This window comes from Mytilus edulis, chromosome 6 (genome assembly GCF_963676685.1).
Source record: "Mytilus edulis chromosome 6, xbMytEdul2.2, whole genome shotgun sequence".
NCBI classification, from domain to species: Eukaryota; Metazoa; Mollusca; class Bivalvia; order Mytilida; family Mytilidae; genus Mytilus; species Mytilus edulis.
The window spans coordinates 32,588,144-32,603,500 of NC_092349.1; the positions used below are offsets into that span (position 1 = coordinate 32,588,144).

The following is a 15,357-nucleotide window of genomic DNA, read 5'->3' on the forward strand; positions in this document are numbered from 1 at the left end:
AAAACAAATAAAGACAATCACTAAGTAACTCAATATATATACACAAATTCAGGTAAATATTAAAGGGTCCCCTGTCCTCAGTTCCATTGACTTTTTTTATAAAGGATCCTAGTTTATTCACTTGTGTTGGTGTTGATGGGTTAAGTATATATATAACTTTGTCATTGTCAGTGAGATTAGCAAATGAATTACTTTCTCTGTTAATGCAATCAAAATATGTTAATCTAATATTTGAATTATGAGAACAATTTATTAAGAAATGTTTCTCATCATCTAGTACTTTGCATTTTTTGCAAAGTCTCTCTTCGCGAGGAATTTTAAAATGCCTCCCTTTTTCAATTAATAATGAATGGTCACTGATTCTAAGTTTTGTAATTAATTTTCTAAATTCAAAGTTTGGGTTAGAGAGGTAAGGTTTGATCAATAGATTTGGCTCAAGTGCTTTATAAAAATTTAATTTACTTTTATCATCAATAGATGTTAACTTATTTATCAACAGGTTGTTGTAGTATGAATTTATTTGGGGTTTAATATAGCTTTTAATATTTTTTAATTGTTTTAAATTATCACAAGTTTTTAGTCTATCTATATCAATGTTAGATTCAGAAAGAATATCTTTTGCAAAAGTGAACCATGAATAGGTGCCACTAGAATCCAAAGTTTTAGTTAATTGAAAAGATTCATGTAATAAGGGAGTCAAATTTGAGGTGAAAAGCCTTGCTAAATACATAATAGTTTGGGTTTTTATATGACATTCAATAGGCAGTCTTCGCAATTCGTTCCTTGTACCAAAATTTGAGGCACTTTTGTTAGTGCCAAGGGTAAACTTGCAATAACCAAGATGCAAGTTTTCTATTGGAGTCTTGTCAATAAAATTAAATGGGTCCACAATTTTTCCAGAAACCAAAGCTCTTTTTTTAGCTTTGAAATATGTTATATATGAGTCCAAATATGTTATTTCAGAATTATAAGTCAATATAGGTCTCACTAAGGTGTCAAATAAGTTATTTGACACTCTGATAGGAAGGCTGCCAAGAGAATTAGTATATGTTTTAATAGAGAACAAAACCTTTTTTGCCTTTTTTGTTAATTCAGCTGTACTATGACTGAGATTACCATTTGATTTAATCAGCAGACCTAAGTAAGGATATTCTGAAACATTCTCTATTTTTTTGTTTTTATATACAAGTATAGATGCTTCAGGCTTTTGCTTTGTTGTTGAAAAGACCATACTTTTTGTTTTATTTATGTTTAGAGAAAGCTGCCAGTTTTCACAAAACATGGAAACTTTATTTAGACTATTTTGGAGACCCTCCTTAGATTCTGATAGTAAAAGCAGATCATCAGCAAACAGGAGGGAGCCTAGTTTACTATTTATAAGCTCCAAAGGACTTGAGTTGTCATCTTCCAAACCTTTAGTGATATCATTTATAAAAATGTTGAACAAAGTAGGACTTAATGAATCCCCTTGTTTCACACCTCTAGTAATGTCAAAATAGTCAGAAATGTAATCTTTATGTTTTAAAGAGGATTTGGTATTTAAATATTGTTGTTTTATTACTCTGTAAAAAGACTTTCCTACTCCCATTTTGCATAATTTATACAGAAGGGCTGTCCTCCATACAGAGTCAAATGCCTTTCTTAAGTCAATGAAGCATGCATATATTTTTTTGTTATTTTTGTGTATATATTTATTAATTAAAGATTTTAATATAAAAATACTGTCAGCAGTTCTGTGGTTTTCTCTGAAGCCAAATTGACAGTTATTCAGCTGTTTATCCACAACTGTGATTAGTCTATTATTAAGTACAGCATTGAATATTTTAGGAAGATTACTGATTAAAGATATACCTCTGTAATTATTGGGATCAGATTTGTCTCCCTTCTTATGAAGTGCGATTATATATGAGTCCTTCCATGATTTTGGGTATATACCCGTTTTTAGAATTAAATTAAATATTTTAACAATTGACTTAATTATTACTTGATTTGAGGTTTTAATTATTTCATTTATAATTCTATCTGGTCCAGCAGACTTTTGAAGTTTTAGTCCTCTGATTACCTTATTTACTTCTGAACAAGATATTGGAGCATCTGTTTCAGCTTTGAAGTCTATATTATTTTCTAATAGCTTTAATTGTGATTCAATGTCTATCATAAAAGCATTATTTATAGATGAATGTTTACCTTGATCTTGAAAATATTTTATTAAAACTTCTTTATCTTTTAATACCTCTGGTATTTCATCTTTTTCTGTTTTATTCTTAAGAGATTTTAAAATTTTCCAATATTCCTTTGGATTTTGATTGATATATTCACTTAAACAATTATAAAGTTTTTGTTTATATTCATACTTTTTGTGTTTAACCATTTTCTTCAAGTTTTTTTTAACTCAAAAAACTTTTGCTTTAAACTATTATTATTTGGATTATTTCTTATTTTGTTTCCTATTTTATTTATTTGACGCTTGGTTTCATATATAACATTGTCTGACCAAACTTGTTTAAATTTCCTTTTCTTCTTCCTCCTCTTTTTTGGAGTTGCTTTACAAGAAAGGCTTGAAATATTATCTAAAATTTTTGTCAATTTTTCTGTAGCCTCATCAACACCAACCTGATTTTCCTCGTAATTAACCATTTCAAATTCTATTATCTCATTCTTTACATTTTCAGTCAATAAAGCATCAATAAGTTTAAGTTTAGAATTTTCTGTCCATTTATATGATTTAATCCAGTGCCACCCTTTTTCCTGAAGGCCAATTTCTTTATCTATATTTATAGAGCACTTCATATATAAAGTAATTTGAACATGATCTGATAGGTAAGTAAAATCATTTGTTTTAAAATATTTGACTGAGGACAGGAGACTCTCGCTAACAACAGCATAATCAACAGTACTAAATCCACTGCTTGACATATATGTATAATATCCCAATGAGTCACCTAAAAATCGACCATTGAGTAAACGCAGCCTTGAAGACAAACACAAGTCTAATAACTTTGTACCAACTGTATTTACAGAAGTATCTTGATTGTTTCTATTAATTTCTGAATCAGTAATATAATTTTCCGGGAGTAAATCAAAACCATCAAAATTATTGATGTGATCAGAATCATTTACAATAAAGTCAGCTCTTTGGCCAGTTCGAGCATTTAGATCTCCAATCAATACAATCTGTCCATTCATGGAGAAAGTAGATATCTCATTTTCTAAAAAATCTAAGTCATTATCATAGTGAGATGATGAAAAGGGGGTATATAAAGAGCGCACATATAAATATCATGTACAAATCCAAAAAAGTTCTTATTCAACTTAAGCCATAGTCTATTTGGCGAGGTTGTTGCTTCTTTTAAATATGTAATGCCTTTAAAGTATGGCTTTTTTATAGTAACAATAATGCCCCCACTATACCTTCTTGCTTTTTTTCTTTTTTTACGGGACTTAGAAATAATACAATGGCCTTCCAATTTAAATTCTTTAGATTCTCCCTTCCAGGTTTCTAAAAGTATGTTTATGTCACCTTTTAAATTCTCAATAAACAATTCATCTTTAAGTTTGTCTCCAAGGCCGTGAACATTCCATGAGGATATAGATAAATTTTTATAACAATTTGACATTTGAGCATATAAATCTTTCTTATTTTGTTGTAAACCTGAAAACCTCAATATTCACAATATAAAGTTCAAATGATATTACCTATTACCAACTATCTTCTTGCTCAATCAATCACAGTTATTTTTAGGCAATCATAAAATTGAAAATCCAATTTATCTTTGTAAAACGTCATCAGTGTCTGAGCAGATAGTTGATGAACCAGGGATATATCAAAGAACGTCTCGTCCTTTTTCTAGAAAAAGTTCGTTGGAAGGTACTAAGACCTTGTTGATAAATATTTCGTCTCAACTTCACAAATAATACATGATGTTCTTGCTGTATGGATTCTGCGTACTGGCGTTGTTTATCATCTTAATAACATTTTAAATTGTTCTTTTATTTTCTCTGTTCTATTATTAAAATACTCTAACTGTTTGGTCTGTTTTCTGGGATATCCATTCTACGTGGCTCCGTACTTGTTTTCATCCCGTTAATGTGGTGTTTGTTACTTTTTGCTGGTGTGTTTTGTACGTGTGACTTTTTCTTTACACGATATGTGTATTCTCAAAAGATAAAAACGTCTGTATAATTTTAAATCTCGGTCTTCTTCTGAAATAAGTTCTAACAAAACTTTTAATTTTTCGACCCTGTATACCACCATTCACCGTGAGAAATTATAATTTTGAAAATACTTTGATCGACAAAACTATTTTATATTTCTTCCTGTTTACATTCTCATGTCAAACACGCGACTCTACACTATAGTCATAGGACTTCAAATATTTCAATCCTTTATGGGTTGATTTAAAATAAATATATAAGTAAGCAATGCATGTGAAATTTGATAGATGCTTTTTGTGCTTCAATGTTTGTTTTTGTTCTATTTGAGATTGTGACACAGTGATGACTGCTGTACCATTATTTTGACAATTTTACCTACTATGTCTTTTGTGTTCATGCATCGTTGTAAATATAATGGAATGTAATGCGATTGTCATATAAGTAAGACATTTGGCACTATAAAAACAGGTTCAATCCACCTTTTTCTCATAAGAAAATGTCTGTGCCAAGTCGGGAATGTGATAGCTGTTGTCCATTCGTTTGATGTTTTTGAGCTTTAAATTTTGTCATTTGATTGAACTATGTCCAGTGCACGATGTTTTGTCGATATTGTCAACATCGCAATGTCAACTTTATAGTGTCGTTATTGTGTTTACATTGTATCCTATCAATATGTTCTAAACCTTTCTGTTTTACATCGTTCACATCGTATACATCGGGATGTTGACAATATCGTGTCGACATCGTGTTTATATTGTATATATATAGAGTCTATAGCTTTCTGTTTACATCGTTCACATCGTATTCATCGCGATGTTGAATAACGTGTCAACATCTTGTTTATATTGTATATATATATATATATATATCATGTACTGTAGTACATTTTATATATCATGTACTGTAGTACGCCGCTAGATTAAAACTGACGTGGAAAGGTAACACATGCCCACCGAAAGCTCTTTTTTTTGAGAGCCCAGGTGGTCGTGTGGTCTAGCGGGACGGCTGCAGTGCAGGCGATTTGGTGTCACGATATCACAGTAGCATGGGTTCGAATCCCGGCGAGGGAAGAACCAAAAATTTGCGAAAGCAAATTTACAGATCTAACATTGTTGGGTTGATGTTTAGACGAGTTGTATATACATTATGTACACAGCCATGTATCACCATCATTGATGGCGATCCGATGGATACATCTGTTGTAGGGTTGTCACTGACTCAGACGTACTTATGAATATAATTATTTTCTGTGACTGTATCTTACATTAATTTGTAGGATCCTTTACTATAGATAATTTAGCTGATCTGTAACAATAACATCTTCATGCCTTATATATCATGTACTGTAGTACGCCGCTAGATTAAAACTGACGTGGAAAGGTAACACATGCCCACCGAAAGCTCTTTTTTTTGAGAGCCCAGGTGGTCGTGTGGTCTAGCGGGACGGCTGCAGTGCAGGCGATTTGGTGTCACGATATCACAGTAGCATGTAACTATAGTTATAGTTATATATATATATATATATATATATATATATATATATATATATACAACTCGTCTAAACATCAACCCAACAATGTTAGATCTGTAAATTTGCTTTCGCAAATTTTTGGTTCTTCCCTCGCCGGGATTCGAACCCATGCTACTGTGATATCGTGACACCAAATCGCCTGCACTGCAGCCGTCCCGCTAGACCACACGACCACCTGGGCTCTCATATATATATATATATATATATATATATATATATATATATAAAGTCTATACCTTTCTGTTTACATCGGTCACATCGTATACATCGCGATGTTGACAATATTGTGTCAACATCGTGTATATATAGAGTCTATACCTTTCTGTTTACATCGTTCACATCGTATACATCGCGATGTTGACAATATCGTGTCAACATCGTGTTTATATCGTATGTATATATATAAAGTCTATACCTTTCTGTTTACATCGTTCAATTCGTATACATCGCGATGTTGACAATATTGTGTAAACATCGTATTTATATTGTATATATAGAGTCTATACTTTTCTGTTTACATCGTTCACATCGTATACATCGCGATGTTGACAATATTGTGTCAACATCGTATTTATATTGTATATATAGAGTTTATACCTTTCTGTTTACATCGTTCACATCGTATACATCGCGATGTTGACAATATTGTATCAACATTGTGTTTATATTGTATATGTATATACATAAAGTCTATACCTTTCTGTTTACATCGCTCACATCGTATACATCGCGATGTTGACAATATTGTGTCAACATCGTGTATATATAGAGTTTATACCTTTCTGTTTACATCGAATACATCGCGATGTTGACAATATCGTGTCAACATCGTGTTTATATTGTATTTATATATATAAAGTCTATACCTTTCTGTTTACATCGTTCACATCGTATACATCGCGATATTGACAATATTGTGTCAACATCGTGTTTATATTGTATATATAGAGTCTATACCTTTCTGTTTACATCGTCCACACCATATACATCGCGATGTTGACAATATCGTGTCAACATCGTGTTTATATTGTATTCATATATATAAAGTCTATACCTTTCTGTTTACATCGTTCACATCGTATACATCGCGATGTTGACAATATTGTGTCAACATCGTGTTTATATTGTATATGTAGTGTCTACACCTTTCTGTTTACATCGTTCACATCGTATACATCGTAATGTTAACAATATAGTGTCAACATCTTGTTGTTGTTGTATTTACATTTTTTTTCGTTCTTTTTTTAAAAATAAGTTAACATGGTTAAGCAGTTAGTTATATAGTTAAAATTGTTTTCCATTTTTCATGTCGGCGTCTTTTATTGTTAACTATGCCATATAAACTTTGCTAAATGTTAAAGGCCATACGGTTATCTATAGATGTGCCAGTTAGTATGTATGTACTGGAAATTTTACTTATTTGCAATCATACCACTTCTTTTTTTATAAATACCTTTCTGTTTAAATTGTTCAAACAATGCTAACAATATTGTGTCAAAATCGTGTTTATATTTTATATTGAGTCTATGGTACGTATATAAACGTTAGACAAACTGCATTTGTTTGCACCTGTCCTTAGTCAGGAATCTGTCGTTCAGTAGTTATCGTTTGTTGAATTGTTCATACGTGTTGCTGGTTTCATGTTTTTTTTTACATTAGACCTTTATTTTTCCTGTTCAAATAGTTTTACACTAGTGTTTTTTTTCACTAGTAACCCGAATTTAACTTGAACGGACAAAAACGTGTTAACGCTATTTAAATGAGATTGATCGTTATTTGATAATGATTGACAAAAATTAAAAATTATATTTAATTCATATCAATTCATATCAATTCATTTTAACGCCAGTCAAATAGATTTCTCTGCGGTGAATCAATTGAAATCAAGTTGCTGGTTAGTTGCGTTAAACTAGTAGGCCACGCCCCCGTTAAACTATTTCAAACATGCATTAATTCGTTTTAAACATGGATGAGACCCGAGCTTTTTACAGGTAAATCACCCAAGCAAAACGACCTCCATGTATCTATCGTTTTTTGTTTCAAACTTTAAATGCGTATAGTCTTATTAAAGTCACATGCTTCACAATTTAAAACGTTGAAACGAATGAATAATACACGTATCTTGTTCATATGTAAGGAATTAAAATAAAAACATTAAAATATATATGCACACGCGGTTTAAAAATGCAAAACTTGTGAATCTGTTGAAAAAAAATAGTTAAATATATAACATGATGGTTTTCTATATTGTACTCGTATTCAAATGTAGACACGGAAAACTATGTACACAAAAATTATTTATTGTGTACATAATTTAAATCGATGTATTTCATATTTTCGGCATTGACTGTAAAAAGTGCTTATTCCGTTAATGATATAGATATCAATATCAAGATAGAGCAGAGGTCATTGTGTGTATTAGCTTTATTTAAAGTAAGTTCAACAGGATAATTTTTGTAGTATACATACTAAAATCGTAATTATTGACAACCAGTATATCATCAAAATATCCAAAAGAATCATTACATTTTTGTAGCAAATGTTTTGCGATGGGTCTTTGCTGATTTTCGTCAGGAATGAGACTCATAGCAATACAAAAAAATCACGTCCACAATTACACAGTAAGACCCTTATTTGAATTCCATTAACTTGATGATCCAAAGCGAACACAGATGACTTGTGCACGGTAGGACCCTTATTTGGATTCCAATAACTTGATGATATATGGAATCTCCAAAGCGAACACAAATGCTATCTAGTTAAAACATGAAGGGCGGTTATAGTATCAAAACATGTCCCATTGACATAGTTCTTTTGTTTATTGCTACTAAAAATGACATAAAAGAATTTTAACATATGTAATCACATTTTAGCTTTTTAAATACCCATTTAATTAGGTGTGTGATTTTTTTCCTAATGAGAATATGAGGCAAAGGGGGATATAGATTTTTTGACGCTCAATAAGTAATAAATTACATTACTTTCAAAAAATTCTTATATGGTCATTTTTAAAAATTTCTTTGAAATTTTCGACAACCAAGGATTTTCTTATCCCAAGAATAGATTACCTTAGCTTGTTTAAAACTTATAGTTTTATTGATTATTTGACCAATACAAACCACTGTACAACAGTCCATTGATGAATTTTTCTTGTGGAACAAATCTAAGAAGAAAAGAATGATCAGATAATTAATTAATATATTATGTAATGCACTTATGTATAGCTGTATAAGAGGGTCGCAAAAAAATAGAGGGACAGTCAAACTCATAAATCGAGAATAAACTTACAACGCCATGGCCAAAAATGAAAAGTACAAACAGACAAACAATAGTACACATGACACAAAATAGAAAACTAAAGAATAAACAACACGAACCCTACCACAAACCAGGGGTGATCGCATGTGATCCGGAAGGAAGGGTAAGCAGATCCTGTTCTTCATGTCGCACCCATCGTGTTGCTTATAAGATAACAAATCCGGTCTAATAGTCTTATTCGGTAGGACACATCCATGAAAGGGAAGGTGATTGAAGTTACGATGTAAGGAACATATTATGTAAAAGTGCACATCTATGTATTCTCCAGTGCATTGCAATTTTTTTATTTGATTAAATTTTATTATTAAATTGTTGCAATGATTTACATTGATTTCCCAGTAAAATAAAAACCGATAATTTCACATGTGAAACAATCATGGTTATTTCACTCTCTGACGTCATACAACAATAGGCGTTCTCAAGACGTCGATAACGGCGGATCAAAACAAATTGCAAATGCGTCGAAAAAAGATTTATTGTCTTACATATTTTACATTAATTTAAAAACATTTGCAAATGTAATAAAGAGAATAACTTATTAAATAATAAAACAAAATTGAGTATGGAAATGGGGAATGTGTCAAAGAGACAACAACCCGACCAAATAAAAAACAACAGCAGAGGGTCACCAACAGGTCTTCAATGTAGCGAGAAATTCCCGCACCCGGAGGCGTCCTTCAGCTGGCCCCTAAACAAATATATACTAGTCCAGTGATAATGAACGCCATACTAATTTCCAAATTGTACACAAGAAACTAAAATTAAAATAATACAAGACTAACAAAGGCCAGAGGCTCCTGACTTGGGACAGGAGCAAAAATGCGGCGGGGTTAAACATGTTTGTGAGATCTCAACCCTCCCCCTATACCTCTAACCAATGTAGAAAAGTAAACGCATAACAATACGCACATTAAAATTCAGTTCAAGAGAAGTCCGAGTCTGATGTCAGAAGATGTAACCAAAGAAAATAAACAAAATGACAATAATACATAAATAACAACAGACTACTAGCAGTTAACTGACATGCCAGCTCCAGACTTCAATTAAACTGACTGAAAGATTATGATTTCATCATATGAACATCAGGCACAATCCTTCCCGTTAGGGGTTTAGTATCATACCATCATAACATATATGAGAAGAACATAACCCGTGTCATGCCAACAACTGTTTTTAGAATAAATGTGTTTAGTTCCGATGCAAAGACCTTATCAGTGACTCAATATTAACGCCAAAATATGCAATCTTTAATGACTTGACAACAGTATCGTAATTATATCCCTTCTTAATAAGTCTATTAAGCTAATTAATAACTTAATAAAGAATGCAAATATCAAAAAATATTCAACTCGTGACCGCACAACACTGATAATTAACTCATTCGCTACGCGCATTCGTGAATTAATGTGGTGTTAGGTCACACGTTGAATATTTTCCTCTACTTGAATTCTTCGATTAGTAATTCTATAGCAATCTTTAAAAGTGTCTGAATACAATTCGTGGTTACTTTTTCTCTACATATGAAACAATGAATCAAAATAAAGCTTTCAACGTGGTAAAACGTGTTCGTTTATAATAGGACAAACTCGCGATCAATACTACGTATACATATATATATATATATATATACATTCATAATTACATTACTTACAATTTACATGTTCTGAACAGAACACCAAGATGAAATTTGTATTTGTACTTGCCATTTTAATTGTTTGTGCTGCAACAGTGACAATTCTTAAAGTTAAAAGTAAGACATCTTTATCGTTATTTGAAAATATATTAATTTTTTTAATACAAGGGACAAGAATTTTCTGTTGTCTTATTGTTTTCTTCAAATTTTTGATGTGGTGTTATACATTAATGCAGAATCAAAGTACAATTATGTATGTAAAATAAAGTTTAACTTTTTTTTGTTTTAGTTTTTTCGAGTTGATTACAGTCTGGTTTTTAATACAAATGACAGCATTTAGATACGTATTTTTCAATCTAATTTTATACGAATTTGTTTAGTTTGATCTGTTTTTTAACAACCTATGATAACAAGTAGTCAGGCCTACTTGATTTTTTTAAATTTTAAATAGTCAGTAAACGAGTATATTTTCTAATATATACTTTTCGTATTTTCTAAAATCAATCAATTTCTGTTTGATCTTATTGTGCATATCAACAGCTATAAAATTAAAACTAGCATATAAATAAATAATAAAAAATATAGATTGACTGGTTCAAATTTCTAAAAACAAGTTGTTCAGGAAATGTTAAAAAGAAAAGATCAACAACATCAAACGATTGATATCAACTGTCATATTCCTGATTTGAAACAGTAAAACATGATCGATTTAACTTGGATTTATTGCTTATTTGCTTCGATAACAGTCACACATGCATCCATTATATTGAACAAAATTAAAAGACATAATAAGTTAAAAATGACATTGTGTTATAACTAACAGTTAACCATTCCATAGGAATGTAGACACAGTGTACAATTAAGAATAACAGTATTTTTTTCTATATTTTCTATAATTAAATCAAGGATTATAAAAAAAATAGAAATTATATTTGTATCAATTGCATATCTAGATACACGTCAATGCAAAGCTGGAGGTGGAATATGTAAACAAACGTGTGCTGTTGATGAAGAAGACACAGGTTCATGTTGCCGCAATAGTAATAGATGTTGCCAGTCGCCTACATGTATTGGTACGTACAAATGTTATACAGGTTCATGCTGCAATAGTGATATAAGTTGATTGCCGCCTACATATTACTGTTGATTGATTGTGATTTGTTGATTGAAACGAAAAACAGTTTTGTAGACTAAGGGATACAGTGCGAAATGTCGAACGAATTACTTCTTTTCTATAAGTGGTATGTAGACTTTAGCAAAATCACGAAAAAAACTTATTCAACAACACGTCAAATATAGAGATCGGATTAAGGTCAACGTATATTTACCTTCATTCATTAACATTGTTACCATCAATAAAGAAAAAATCCACTGTTCATAATATTTTTTGGTCGTACTTTATCATGTTTATTGATCAACAGAAATTGATTTTTTTTTATTTAGATAATTTGGTGTTTATTGACGACCTTTACATCGTTAATGGCTCTTCTTTTTCTTTGCAATTTCTACAACTTCAAAGATATCAAGTTTTAATTTATTTCATGAAAATCTGTCTTTTGTTTTGGAATATTAGTTATTTTTCATGACTTGGATTCTTTGTAATACACGTCTGTCCAAACATCGTTTAATTTATAAACATTTTATCATGAAGTAACAATAATGGTCAGGAATTTGTACAATTGGTAATTTTCTAAAATAAATTAAAATAACTTCGATTTTTCTTTACAAGAAAATAAAAGCAAACGCAGATGTGTTTTTAAGGTATAAATTATACTAACATTATTTTTAGGTTTAAATGTAAAAAAAAAGTTCATGAAGACTACATGTTAGATATTTGTAATGATACTTGTCTTTGCGTGAAATCCTAGAATTAGTGCAACTCATTTATAATATATTATGACCATTGTCTTGTCTTTCTTATCTATTTTAAGACACGCTTCAGTATGCCCAGTGTAAAGCTAAAAACGGGGATATTAAACCTGTGTGTGATGTTAATGAACAAGATACAGGCATAGGCCCTTTTTGCAATACAAACAGATGTTGTGAGCCGCCTACATGCATTGGTATGTAACAAATATCTTACCCGTTGTATAGTTTAGTAGGTCGCTTTAACTTTTTGAATCAAACAATGTGCCAGAAAATGTAATTAACATGTCACTTCCATAGTGTATACATCTAGGTAAGTAAAATGTGTGTCACAACTACTAGTTCTGTTTTGACGATTTGTTTACTTTTTTTAATAAGAAATTATCAGAAAATTTCAGGATTGTTACTTCTTATATAGACGTAGGAGGATAAGATATGAGTGTCAATGAGTCAAATCTCCATCCACGTAACAAATTAATAAAGAAAAACTATTAACAGTCAAGGTACGGCCTTCAACACAGAGCATATATGCTTGCTATTTAAAAACAAGCGCGAGGTTTGACTAGCCTCAAAACCAGGTTCAACATACCATTTGTTTTATTTAAATGTCCTGTACCAATTCAGGAAAATGCCTATTGTTATATTATAGTTCATTTCTGTGTGTGTTACATTTTAGTGTTGTGTTTATGTTGTGTCGTAGTTCTCCTTTAATATTTGATGTCTTTCCCTGAGTTTTCCTTAGTAACCCGGAAATTTTTTTCTTAATCGATTTATGAATTTTGAACAGCGGTATTTTGCTGTTGCCTTTATTTGAGTAGTGAAAAGATAGACAAACATAACAAGTTAAAGACCTGTTAATTAATACCAAAACACATTTCATATTCTTTTACAGCTCAAGTAGATTGCAACTGTAAATTTCATAGCATTTGTCCTTCCGATAATGAGTATGAGGACATCACTGGAAATTGTTCCGGAAGTGATGAATGTTGTAAGCCCTGTTGTCGTAAGTTCTCGTATTAATTATAACTTAAAAAAAACACCACACGTTTGATCATTTAATCTAAAAACTTTGATCACACTTAACCTATTGTATAAATATAGATTCTACCATTGCATCGAATGTGATACAAGACAGATATGTTTTGTTTTATTTTAAAAGCGAGGCTCGACGAGTGATTTAATGGTAAATTTTAACTTTCGAGAGTGGATACATATCGTACTGTACAAGGTTTGATGATGGAATCTGTTTCTCACATGAACTACCTACAAAAAGCTGCGTTCTATCTATGTAACGTCATGAGGCATTGTCGTCATTTTTCATGACGTCACGATAGACATTTCAGAGGAGAGCAAGTTAATAGGACGTCATAATCAAATTCAGACCAGTGAATAACTAAGATTGACAAGTCGATTATTTAAGAATAATGAACGGGTCAGGAAAAGGATAAATCGAGTAAGAATGAGATAAATATTGTCTCTTAACACTGAGGTCATGATTTCGAACCCGCATGTGTTACGTCTTCCGTGGTTATAATTGTCAGTGTTCTTGCCAAAGATCGTGCACAGTGCTTTCTTCTTCAATAAAAATTTACCGTCTAGAAAAAGCCGTTACATCAATAAAAAAACCTCAATAATATTATATTTGAACAAGGCTAGAATCATTTCATATGAATCCCTTAATCATGTTAATTTAAAGGTACGAGTCAATTTGATGCAATGGTAATGCAACAATATTTAATGCTGATTGCGATGCAAACCAAACAGGCTTGTTTGGTGAAGGCACTAACACATTGAATTAAATTAGCACGCGTACGAGAGGCTCTTCCGTAGATTTCACTGAAAATATTTCGAACAATCTAAAACAAACAAATTAAAGTCCAAACAGGACAGATATAACCATTAAAACCCCTCACTTGATCAGAGGAATATAACAGTACACATTAGGTTCACAATTATCTTACTTATACGGGAAGTTTGTGAAGGTAGGATCAGCTGTTGGGTGGATACCGATGCAACGAAGACAAGACCAACAGTTATAACAAAACACACTGAAAGGTTTAATAAAGCCTCGAAACAATCTTTTTATTCCATTGTTTAATTTTATGTTCAAGATTAACGAGTAAGAGTTAAAAAGCTTGTTTTGTATTGATAAGTTTTTTCTCTGTTAGATACACTATTATTACAAGCTGTTGACCACATTTCATTTTTTTCTTTAAAATTAGATTTTTGTTTAAAAGAAAACGGTAACAACGTTACACATATAAAATTTGGTATTCAACATGCTATAACTTCAAAAATTGGTTTTCATAAAAATTGAAAGATGATCCAATTGGTTCCAATGCTTTCATAAGATTAAAAGTAGTCCCTTATCTTTTAAAAACAACCATCTATTTCGATGCAAGAATTCTACTAATAAACATCTGACTTATTTACTATGACAGTTACATGTGGTGGAATATTTAATGGACCAGTTGGAAGTTTCACGTCACCGAACTATCCTTCTAAGTATTGTATTGATCAAAATTGTTATTACAATATCACAGTTGCAGAAGGTTTAAAAGTAATGCTGAACTTCACTTACTTTCATTTAGAGGAGGGAACAAACAGAATCGGTCTGCCTTATGACTTTGTGCAGGTATATACATATTCAAATGATTATTAAAATATTTAAAACATGCTTTTAAGTTATATAATTGTATTCATGTATGTTTTGGGGATTCTAAACATTGATAGAAGACTTGTTTGCCAACACATGTTATATTTCTTTTTGCCGTATTTTGCTTTCTTTAAAAATTGTTTTATACAAATAAAAACAGAATAATCAAACCTAAATTCAAAATTAAAATTAAAAGTC

General features: G+C 31.1%; 1 long non-coding RNA gene across 1 annotated transcript; it reads left to right on the top strand.

Annotated features, from left to right (window-relative positions):
- The first annotated feature begins 12,573 nt into the window (after nt 1-12,573).
- LOC139526063 (uncharacterized) lies at nt 12,574-15,100 on the top strand. Its single transcript, XR_011665111.1, has 3 exons — nt 12,574-12,700; nt 13,396-13,506; nt 14,945-15,100. It is a non-coding gene; the product is annotated as an uncharacterized lncRNA (long non-coding RNA).
- The last annotated feature ends 257 nt before the right edge of the window (nt 15,101-15,357 follow it).